General features: G+C 42.3%; 1 protein-coding gene across 1 annotated transcript in view; it reads right to left on the minus strand.

Moving 5' to 3' along the window:
* Positions 1-12,355, minus strand: part of PEAK1 (pseudopodium enriched atypical kinase 1) — a 182,819-nt gene that overhangs the window by 82,045 nt on the left and 88,419 nt on the right. The gene's annotated exons all lie outside the window — the stretch shown is intronic.

Consider the following 12,355-nt stretch of genomic DNA (forward strand, 5'->3'; position numbering starts at 1 on the left):
GAAATCCCCCAAAACTTGGCATAAAGGCAAAAATGTTTGGAGAGAGATCTGCTCTAGGTTATATAAAGTTAACCCCACTGAATTCACAGTTTCCTTCAAATCCTGAAGAAAACAGTGGTTTTGTATTTAAAGGAAATGGAATTCTTTCAGGAATACAGAGTTTCTGAGGCAAAACCTGAGCCTTTTAGATTGGTGAAACGATCACAGTGCCATAGATGATGTGTTCCCTATCAAGACAAGGACTGCACAAACCCCCTTATATCAATTCAGTTTTTGCATGAGCCATCACTCATTCCTCTTTTCCATCTTGTTGGGAATAAATCACTGCATTGTGATGTCAAGCAACAATAGATAGACAGCAGAGACTTCAAAAGGATCTAAAATAGAAATAAATCCTTCCACAATTACACCTTGAACAGAAAGAGTGAATACAGAAACTAAACAAAATCAAGGAAGTCAGCATATTATGCTAATAATTCTAGGCAATAATATAAAGCCAACATAGAAATTCACTGCCCAGAATTTAGGAAAGCTTATAAAAAAGGACTCAAATTACATAATGGGCAGAAATCCAAATAATAGAGGCACCCCAAAAGAGAATGGGACAAGTCAGAAAATCAGGTTCTAAACTCAGCTCTACTATTGGCCTGTTTTTTGACCTTGGGTGAATCACTTAATGAGACGCAGTGTGCCCTAGTGGATAGAGCACGGGCCTGGGAGTAAGAGGATCTGGGTTCATTCATTCATTCAATCATATTTATTGAGCGCTTACTGTGTGCAGAGCACTGGACTAAGCGCTTGGGAAGTACAAGTCGGCAACATGTAGAGACGGTACCTACCCAACAACGGGCTCACAGTCTAGAAGGGGGAGACAGACAACAAAACAGAACATGTAGACAGGTGTCAAAATCATCAGAACAAATAGAATTAAAGCTAGATGCACATCATTAACAAAATAAATAGAATAGTAAATATGTACAAGTAAAATAGAGTAATAAATCTCTACAAATATATGTACAAGTACTGTGGGGAGGGAAAGGAGGTAGGGTGGAGGGGATGGGGAGGAGGAGAGGAAAAAGGGGGCTCAGTCTGGGAAGGCCTCCTGGAGGAGGTGAGCTCTCAGTAGGGCTTTGAAGGGAGGACGAGAGCTAGCTTGGCGGATGTGTGGAGGGAGGGCATTCCAGGCCAGGGGAAGGATGTGGACCGGGGGTCGAGGGCGGGACAGGCGAGAACAAGACCCATTGAGGAGGTTAGCGGCAGAGGAGCGGAGGGTGCGAGCTGGGCTGGAGAAGGAGAGAAGAGAGGTGAGGTAGGAGGGGGCGAGGTGATGGACAGCCTTGAAGCCAAGAGTGAGGAGTTTTTGCTTGATTCGTAGGTTGACAGGCAGCCACTGGAGATTTTTGAGGAAGGGAGTAACATGCTGTCACCCGTCGTCCGGGGACAGGTTCGTTCAGTAATCGGCGAGGCGAGAGACAGAGAGAGAGGGAAAGAGGGTTCTAATCCCAGCTCAGCCACAGATATGCTGTCTGATCGTGGGCAAGTCATTTCATTTTTCTGTGCCTCAGATTACCTCATCTGTAAAATGGTGACTAAAACTGGGAGCTCCACATGGGATATGGACTGTTTCCAACCTGATTTCCTTGTACCTACCCTTAGTGCTTAGTGCAGTGCTTGGCACATAGTAAGTGCTTAATATAATAAAAACGATAAAACTGCTCGGTGCTTCTATTCCTCATCTGTCAAATGCCTTCCTCTTGAAAGGCAAATGCCATGTGGGGTGGGGACTCATTCATTCAGTCATATTTATTGAGCGCTTACTGTCTGCAGAGCACTGTATTAAGCGCTTGGAAAGTACAATTCAGCAATAAAGAGAGACAATCCCTGCCCACACTGGGAATCTGATCTGATCATCTTGAATCTATCCCACATAGTAATTAATCCATCAAAGGTTGAGAACTTACTGTGTGCAGAACACTATCCTAAGCTCAAGCAGCGTGGCTCAGTGGAAAGAGCCCGGGCTTTGGAGTCAGAGGTCGTGGGTTCGAATCCCGGCTCCGCCACTTGTCAGCTGTGTGACTTTGGGCAAGTCACTTCACTTCTCTGGGCCTCAGTTCCCTCATCTGTAAAATGGGGATTAAGACTGTGAGCCCCACATGGGACAACTTGATCACCTTGTATCCCCCCCAGCGCTTAGAGCAGTGCTCTGCACATAGTGAGCACTTAACAAATGCCATTATTATTATTATTAATACAACAGAGTTGTTAACCCATTTCCTGCCCACGGAGCTTGCAGTCTAGTAAGTCTTAATACAATAGTTATTACTAATTCAAACCATTCACTCGATTGTTCAAGGAAACCCTCGACTGTCCAATATTATTTTGTACTTTCTTTTAGATTCATCATCGTTTGTCTTCATTAGACCTTGAATATAAACTCTATACTGACTGACCATGAATGAAAAATTTGGTTGTTTTAAATTTAACTGAAGAGAAGGTCAAAATTACACCTTTGGAATAATAATAATAATAATAATAATAATAATAATAATAATTTTGGTATTTGTTAAGCACTTACTATGTGCCAAGCACTGTTCTAAGCACTGGGGGAGATACAAGGTAATCAGGTTGTCCCAAGTGGGGCTCACAGTCTTAATCCCCATTTTCCAGATAAGGTAACTGAGGCACAGAGAAGTTAAGTGGCTTGCCCAAAGTCACACAGCTGATAAGTGGCAGAGCCCGGATTAGAACCCATGACCTCTGAGTCCCAAGCCCGTGCTCTTTCCACTGAGCCACGCTGCTTCTCTGCATTATCTAAAGGAGTATACACTAAGCAGCCGCCTGGCCAAGTAAAAAGAGAACAGGTCTTGGAGTCAGAAGACATGGGTTTTAATCCCGGTGCTGCCTCTTGCTTCCTGTGTGATCTTGGGCAAGTCACTTAACTTCTCTATGCCTCAGTTTCCTCAACTGTAAAATGGGGATTCTCCCCGTTACTTAGATTGTGAGCCCCGGATGGGACAGGGATTGTGTCCAACCTGATTAACTTGTATCTACCCCACTGCTTAGTAAGCCTTTAATAAATATAACGATAATACTAATATTGAGATGGTGAAGATTGCTCATAATTATGCTAGGGGATAAAAGATACGATTCTGGAACTGCATTTTTAAACTCGAGGATGAATCACTTGAAATCTGGAGCTGCTAAGGTTGAATGAGCGGGCAGAAATCAAGAACGATATCCCCAACCCCCGCCTCCCCACCCCAATTTAAAGTTTTCAGTCTCCATTACTGGAGCGAATGGCTATAAAATTTTATTTTCCATCAAGCATCCCTTATATAAAACATAACTTTATATAAATGCCAAGTCCCCAGTGGCCTTTCAGATCACACCATTAGATTCTACTTTCAGCAGCTACACGTTTTATGTGTTCCTACCTCTGTACGTGCCAAGACAAGGAGAGGAAACAAAAGCTGGGGTTCATTCCAGGAGAAATGAGCTCCATGGCTTCCTTCCATTTATATGGTCTGGCATTTCCAGAAGTTAATGTTCAAAAGACCCCAACCAGAATCTTTAGTTTCCTTGGGAAACGTCTTTGAGAAAGAACAAGACTCCAACTCCCCCGTCATCATCACCAACATCAACGGTATTTATTTAGTATTTACTGTGTGCAAAGCACTGTACTAAACACTTGGGAGAGTACAATACAACAAAGTTGACAGACATTCCCTGCCCACAATGAGCTTGCAGTCTAGAGGGGGAGACAAACATTAATATAAATACATTATAATATATAATGTGTACATATGTACCTAAGTGCTGTGGGATTGTAGGTGGTGTGAATACCAAATGCCCGAAGGTCACAGATCCATGTGCCTAGATGATGCACACAGTAATAATAATGGCGGCATTTGTTAAGCGTTACTATGTGCCGACCACTGTTCTAAGCACTGGGGGAGATACAAGGTAATTAGGTTGTTCCACGAAGGGCTCACAATCCCTATTTTACAGATGAGGTAACTGAAGCACAGAGAAGTGATGTGACTTGCCCTAAATCATACAGCTGATCAGTGGTGGAGGCAGGATTAGAACCCACGACCTCTGACTCCCAAGCCCATGCTCTTTCCATTAAGCCACACTACTTCAAGCTATGCTGCATATCTCCTCCAGCCCCCTCCCTCTAGTTTCTGTTAATGGTAATACTCCAGGATCTATTGTTTCCCAATTTAACTCACTGAGGGTAATCAGCTCACACAGCACAGGCGTGGCTCAGTCCTCCTCAACCTCTCATTGTTATTGAAACCCTGCTCACTTTCCTTTCGGCTAACAGAAGCACTGTTTCTGGCCTTCCTTCCTGATGATAAATTTGGTTTTCTTATTCTCCTGGATTACCCATTAATTTGATGTTTTATTCCTCATTTACTCTTCCCTCGATGAGTCAATGGGAAAAAATGCATTGCTCACCCCCAAAAGAATGCACTAAGTCAAAGCAGATAGAATCTAGCTCAGCTTCTGGATTTTCCCCAAGAGGAATCCTTTTTAGGTGGTCCTTAGACTCTTCCTGGGAAGGGAACCTGTCTACCAACTCTGTTATATTGTACTCTCCCAAGCACTTAGTGCAGTTCTCTGCACGCAGGAAGCACTCAGTAAATACCACTGATTGATTCCCATACCCAGAAAGAGAGTACCCCCGCCCCCCACCCAGGCTCACCCCATCATGGTTTCCCCAACTCTGGGCTGAAACTCCTCATCCAAAAATTTTGGCTTCTTATATACCCCTAGTATTGTACATTTGATCCTTCGCAAAGTTAGAGAATTTCTTCCATATGGCATCCTTAATCTCTCTGTCATCTACTCTACCAGGGAAAATTTCTGCTGCAATTATCTTTTAGTAGTAAAGGAGAATCCAATTTGAGAGCAGATGCAAACCCTCAGAAGTGATTTTCCCCAGACAAAAGTCCTTCACACACAAAAAAAGGCATTTTAAAATGTCTGTGGAATGATAACTTAATTGTATTCCTGCAAAGCACAATGCAAGCTTCAAGTAAAATTATGTCACTTTAGGCAGCAAATATACAAAACAGTTAAAACACACTCAGATACACACACAACCAACAACAGCTAAAAAATAAAACAATTCAAAATCTCTGCTGTCTGGAGCATATCAATTGCTCTTCTATAGTCTTTCTACTACTCTAACATGACTTCAGGTAAGAACCACATAATGAATACAAAATACATCACAATAGTCAGTTTTTCATTCTCCAGGAGACTATGAAGGTAAAATGCTCTGGATGGATCATAACTTGTCATCTATGTTTTTATGATCTTTTATTGATTTTCCATGAATTTGCAGTTGGATGGTTCCCAACAACATTTTTTTTCTTTTCTCTTCTTAAAGATAAGGTTGTAATAATAAGCTACTCCCCTCCTCAAAAATCTCCAGTGGTTGCCTGTCAACCTATGAATCAAGCAAAAACTCCTCACTCTTGGCTTCAAGGCTGTCCATCACCTCGCCCCCTCCTACCTTACCTCCCTTCTCTCCTTCTACAGCCCAGCCCACACCCTCTACTCCTCTGCCGCTAACCTCCTCACTGTGCCTCGTTTTCACCTGTCCCGCCATCGACCCCCGGCCCACGTCCTTCCCCTGGCCTGGAATGCCCTCCCTCCACACAGCTCTCTTCATCCCTTCAAAGCCCTACTGAGAGCTCACCTCCTCCAGGAGGCCTTCTCAGACTGAGCCCCCTTTTTCCTCTCCTCTTCCCCATCACCCCCACCCTACCCCCTTCCCCTCCCCACAGCACTTGTATATATCTGTACAGGTTTATTACTCTATTTTACTTGTATATATTTACTATTCCATTTATTTTGTTAATGAAGTGCATATAGCTTTAATTCAACTTGTTCTGACGATTTTGACACCTGTCTACATGTTTTGTTGTCTGTCTCCCCCTTCTAGACTGTGATCCCGATGTTGAGTAGGGACCATCTGTCTATGCTGCCGACTTGTAGTTCCCAAGCGCTTAGTACCTTAGTACAGTGCTCTGCACACAGTAAGTGCTCAGTAAATGTGATTGAATGAGTGAATGAATAAGTCTATTCATAAAAGAAATAATAAGGGGAAAAAAGGGACCACAATAAGGGATGGGGAAAACAAAAAACACACTGAGAAGGAGTTTGTAAGGAAGAAAGGGATAAGAACAGCAAAAATACTACTTTATTCTTTTGTATAGGAAACTTTTTGCCCTCATATAAGGCAAATGTCAATATTTTGAATCTTGGAAATTAAAGGGAATTCTTTAGATTTGAAATAATACATAGGATTCATAATTTGTTCCCCCAAAAGGAAGGCTGTATCTCTTCCGTGACCGTGTTTCATATGCACCTATATTCAGAAACCTGAACATCATCTTATCCTGCCTGGATTACTGCATGAGCTCCTTACAGAACTTCGAACCTCCTGCCTCTCCCCACTCCAGAGCATACTACCTGGATCATTTTTCTGCAAAAAACATTCAGGACATGTCACCCCCCTCCTAAAAAAATGCCAGTGGTTGCCCGTACACCTCCATATCAAGCAAAACCTCCTCACCACTGGCTTTAAAGCACTACACCACTAATCCCCCTCCTACCTCACCTTGCTTTTCCCCTTCTACAGCCCAGCCCACACACTTTGCTCCTCTAGTGCTAACCTTCTCACAGTGCCTTGATCTTGCCTGTCTCACCGCACACCCCTAGGCCACTGCCTCTGGCATGGAATGCCCTCCCTCCTCAAAACGGACAGATATTTTCTCTCCCCCCCGTTTAAAACCTTATTGAAGACCTTCCCTAAGCCCCACTTTTCCTCATCTCCCACTCCCTCTGCATCACCCTGACTTGCTCCCTTTCTCTTCCCCACTCCCAGCTCCACAGCACTTCTGTACCTATCTGTAATTTTGCTTATTTGTGTTGACGTCTGTCTCCCCCGACTCTATACTGTAAGCTCTTTGTGGGCAGGGAGTGTCACTGTTCATTGTTGTATTGTACTTTCCCAAGCGCTTCATACAGTGCTCTGCATGCAGTAAGGGCTCAATAAATGGCTGAATGAATGAATGAATGAAGATGGGGATGTTCTATCAATTGAGTTAACTCCTAAGGTATCTGCTACAAGAATAGTTTTCCTTCAGCAGGTTCCTTTCTAAAAATGATACTGTAATTATAGGTCAGGTGTCTGCATGGACCAAAACTGTAGGGACAGGTTACAATGCAGAGTCTGTGCTGACTTTGTAACTCCTCTCTTTTCCTTGTTTGGGGGATTTTTAATGGCATTTCTACAGTGCCTTCTATGTGCCAGGCACTGTACTAAACGCCGGGGCAGACATAAGTCAGGTTGGACACAGTCCACATCCCAAGTGGGGCTTACAGTTTTAATCCCCGATTTACAGATGAGGGAACTGAAGCACAGAGAAGTGAAGTGACTTGCCCAAGGTCTCATAGCAGACAAGAGGTAGAGCTGGGATTAGAACCCAGGTCCTCTGATTCTCAGGCCTGTGCTCTAGCTACTAGGGCACTCTGCTTCATGCTGCTGTTCTCCCCTTCTTCTAGCCTTGCTGGTTGCCAGGTTTCTAGCAATGGAATTCTGACTCTGCATTTATAATAATAATAATGGTATTAAGCGCTTACTATGTGCCAAGCACTGTTCTAAGTGCTGGGGTAGACACAAGGTAATCAGGTTGTCCCATGTATGGGACTCACAGTCTTAATCCCCATTTTACAGATGAGGTAACTGAGGCACACAGAAGTGAAGTGACTTGCCCAAAGTCACACAGCTGACAGTTGGTGGAGCCGGGATTTGAACCCATGACCTCCGACTCCAAAGCCCAGGCTCCTTCCACTGAGCCACGCTGTTTCACTCTTCAAACCTATGAAAAACTTATTTTTTGGAAACTGGTGACAGACATCTGCAATGAGGAAATGGCTTTAAACCTTAAAGAGGAAAATAATTTAAATTGTAGCAGGAAGGATTTAGATTAAGATATATTAAATCATATATCTTAATGTGTCTTGGAGACAGCACAGTAGCAGAATTAGGGACTTCCAACGCTGCGCATCTGCTTAGATAGAGCATGATGTAATGTTGGAAGAAGCAATGTGCTTGCGTTTGACATTGGACATGAGGTGGCTACGAAACTGCAAATTTTTTCAAGAACCCAACACCTGCATTAGAGGACAACTGACTGTACTTCTGACTGACAAAGATGATTGAAGAGAGGTTGCGGAATTCCTTTTTCAAAAACCTGCGACTGAGGTGCCATTTCTTTCTTTAAGGAAGTCCTAAGGGAACTAAGATGAATCAGCTCCTGGACTGGAAAATCGCTTTAAATATTAGATTTCCTCTAACTAACCGAATAGTAGGTTTTTAGAAATGTCTTTTTGTTAATTGAACACGGACAGCTTGTGTCATTAAGATAAATTAGCTCCCTTGGGTTCATTATTTGTTTTTAATGTGGTCAGTGACGGTTTTGTTTCCTATAATTAAACAGTCACAAGAAATTTTTCATGGTTATGGGAGAACAAAGGAAGTAAATTAGCTTCAAAGCAAGAATTGCTGAGGGCTTTTTTCTTTTTTCCTTCACCAATAATCTTTCCCACAACTTTGCCCACAATTTAAGGGCAGACGGGCTCTTGTGGAGTCACTTTTGAAGAGTGAAGAGTGACACAGGAGAAATGATTGAGTTTACGCTTTGGGTTTATGTGGGTTAGGAGTGGCTCATTTAGGAAAACAAGCAAGCTTAAGTGGGAGAATCATTCTGTGCTTTAACATAAATAGGAACATTTTGGGAAGAAGATGAAAATAAAAGTAAGACGAATTATAATGGTGTCAAAGAAATCATCTCTTTCCAGGTTTAGAGAAACGCTAGCTTTTAGTGAAATTACAAGCATTGTATCCTACACTGCCTCTAGGTCAAAAAACAAAGTCACACCATGGCTGTTTCTTAACAGGGTTTCATAAATTTGTATAAACTGGGGAAAATGCCTCCTGATTAACGCACACTGAATTCAGGATTGCTTGAATAACATTCCATGTGGATGTAACATTCTGACCAAAGATTATGCCCTATATTTTTAACCGTATAAACTGGGTTGCCATCTAGCCAAACCATTCCTCAGACCAGATTTTGACTTTGCACTTTTATACAGTTTTCCTTTTATTTTCTCTAACTTTTTACTATGGGAAGAGGGAGAAAAATGCAATTGTTCTGTGGTCCCAAAAGATGAACATAATCTGATATCTGATTCTAGCCTAAACAACTGTGTTTTACCAACTGGCCTTTTAACTCTCCAGCATTCTTTGGAATATATTCTCACCTCAATTATTCTCTCGTGTAAACTATCTAAACCCTTTTTTTTCTCTTTCTTGCTCATGTTGCTTGCCTTTTGGCCAGGAAATGCATGGACAGGGTGAAACTCGAACCACCCAATTTTGATTCTTGTCTGTAGCTATGGAAGAGAATTACAGGAAAAGAAGGTTGAAATAGGTCTAAAACAAAGATTTTTTGGTTATCTATGGATTGTCCATTTTATTTCCATGGAAAAATGAAAGCTGTTTGGTAATGGAAAGAAAAGGAGTCAGGCACAGGGTTGGAAAACTACCAAGGTGCAAAATCTGAGCCTGTTCTCTTTAGAAGGAAAGACAGGGCAACAGTAAATCCACAGAGAAATGCAATGTAATTCTGTGGGTCTATATGGGGGTGGAGATTATTCCCCTAGTTTGCACTGACAGTTTGTGCTGTCCATGAAGACACACTGGCATGGCCAAGGTGTCTGTTGTTTACGCAAGGGAGGTGGTGAGGCAACTGAGACTTGCTCCAATTGATTCTGGCTTCTAAGATGATTCCCACATGATTTTCTCAGGTGTGTATAAGCCTTGCTTTGTCAGTGGCCATCTGATTTGGGGAAGACTATGAAAGGTGATAAGGAAGGAGCACAAGTTCTCCCTTCTGGGTCCCTGAAAGGGATATTGCTGGACTTCCTGGAGTCCTAAGTGGGAGAAAAGTCGTGTCGCCTAGAGAAAAGCCCAGGCTTGGGAGTCAGAGAACCTGGGTTCTAATCCTGGCTCTGCCACTTCACTTCTCCGTGCCACAGTTCCCTTATCTGCAAAATGGAGATTCAATACTATTATGCTACTGATTCCTGTCGACTTGTTTTGTTTCATTGTCTGTCTCCCCACTTCTAGACTGTGGGCCTGTTGTTGGGTAGGGATTGTCTCTATCTGTTGCTGAATTGTACTTTCCAAGTGCTTAGTACAGCGCTATGCACACAGTAAGCACTCAATAAATACGACTGAGTGAATACCTCTGCTTCCTCCTTACTTAGACTATGAGCCCTATGTGGGACTGATTATCTTGTATCTCCCCCAGTGCTTAATATAATGCTTGGCACAAAGTATGCACCTAACAAATACCATGATTATTGTGATTCGTTATTATTAGAAAAGCGTTCACTCATTTGGTTAATCAATCAATGGTATTTATTGAGCACTTACTGTGTGCAGAGCACTATATTAAGCGTTTGGGAGAGGACAGAGATGGTAAACACATTCCCTGTCCACAAGAAGCTTACAGTCTAGAGGGGAAGACAGACATTAATATAAACACATAAAGGACGGATATGTACATAAACGCCGTGGGGCTATAGGTAGGGTGAATATCAAGTGCTCACTGGGTACAGATCAAAGTGCATAGTCGATGCAGAAGGGAGAGAGAATAGGGGAAAAAAGGGTATCACTGAGGAAGGCCTCTCAGAGGAGATGTGATTTGAAGGTGGGGAAAATGGTGGCCTGGCGTAGGTGGAAGGGGAGGGAGTTTCTTCAGTTCAGAGGGACGATTTGATTCCATAATGAAATGAGGGTTATATAAAACTTCAGTAGAACTAGCCAAATTTGCAGGGAACACTTAGATCACTGTTGGAGAAGATACAGGAATGTTGGTTATTTTCCACACCATGAACCCATGGACAGTGCGTATCTGAGAATTCTGGACTTTAGTTTCTGCCAATACTAGCTGTGGGGCCAATACTGCTTTCTTTAAGTCTTGCTTTGTATCTTCAGACAAAACAGCCAGGATGTAAATGGAGGCTCAAAATGAACTGACTGTTATGAAGCAGTGTGGCCTAATGGGAGTTAGATGACTTGGGTTCCAATTCTGGTTCTGCCACTTGTAAGCTGTGTGACCTTGGAAAAAATGGGAATTCAAAACCTGTTCTCTCTCCTACTTAGACTGTGAGCCCCATGTGGGTCCTGATTATCTGGTACTTACCCCAACGTTTAGTACAATGTTTGGCACATAGTAAGCACTTAAATACTACAATTACTATCACGCTCTTATTGGATGGCTGGTAGTTGCAATGGGAGGGCTCCATTTTTCCCCTAATTATAGAAACAAAGAGATTATAAACTTGTGATCTTGTTGTGATCATTAATGAAACTACAATTTCTACCCAGAAAACCACGATAGGAATATATTTTGTTTGGAGAGGAATACTACAGGCAGATAGTGAGTTTTCATTTTCTTACATCATTCATTTGAATTGTAACTATCTGAGGGATTCTTGGCATTATAGAAGACATTTTTTTTCCACCTTGATCTCTGAAGTAGTCAGAAAAACCTAAAGAAAAAAATAGTTAAAGGAAAGAGACCAAGAAAGAAAATAAGGAGGAAATCTGGGAAGAGGATTAAGAAAAAACTGAATTGAAAAAATTTATAAGGAGAAAGAGATTGTAAGCTCATTGTGGGTAGGAAACGTGTCCACTAATTCTGTTGTACTGTACTCTCTCAAGTGTTTATACAGTGCCCTGCACAAAGTGCTTAATAAATACCAGTTATTGATTGATAATAAGATTCATTCAACAATTTATTCAATTATATTCATTGAGAGCTTCTTGTGAGCAACGCACTGTACTAAGTGCATGGGAGAGTAGATTGTAACACCAAACAGACATATTCCCTGCCTACAATGAGCTCACAGTCTAGAGAGGGAGACAGACATTAAAATACAAAAATAAATTATATCGGATATAGATGTGTGCTGTGGGAATAGGAGGGAGGATGAATGAAGGGAGCAAGTAAGGGTGATGCAGAAGTGAGTGGGAGAAGAGGAAATGAGGGTTTAATCAGGGAAGGCATCTTGGAGGAGATGTACCTTCAATAAGACTGTGAGGGCGGCGAGGGTAATTCTCTGTTGGATATAACAGAGGCAGGACGAGGGTGAGAGTTCGGCAGCGATGTAGATGAGATTGTGGTACAGTGAGAAGAAGGTTGGCATTAGAGGAGTAAAGTGTGCAGGCTGGGTTGCAGTAGAAGAGTAGTGAGGTGAGGTA

Source organism: Tachyglossus aculeatus, chromosome 26 (assembly GCF_015852505.1).
Source record: "Tachyglossus aculeatus isolate mTacAcu1 chromosome 26, mTacAcu1.pri, whole genome shotgun sequence".
NCBI lineage: Eukaryota > Metazoa > Chordata > Mammalia > Monotremata > Tachyglossidae > Tachyglossus > Tachyglossus aculeatus.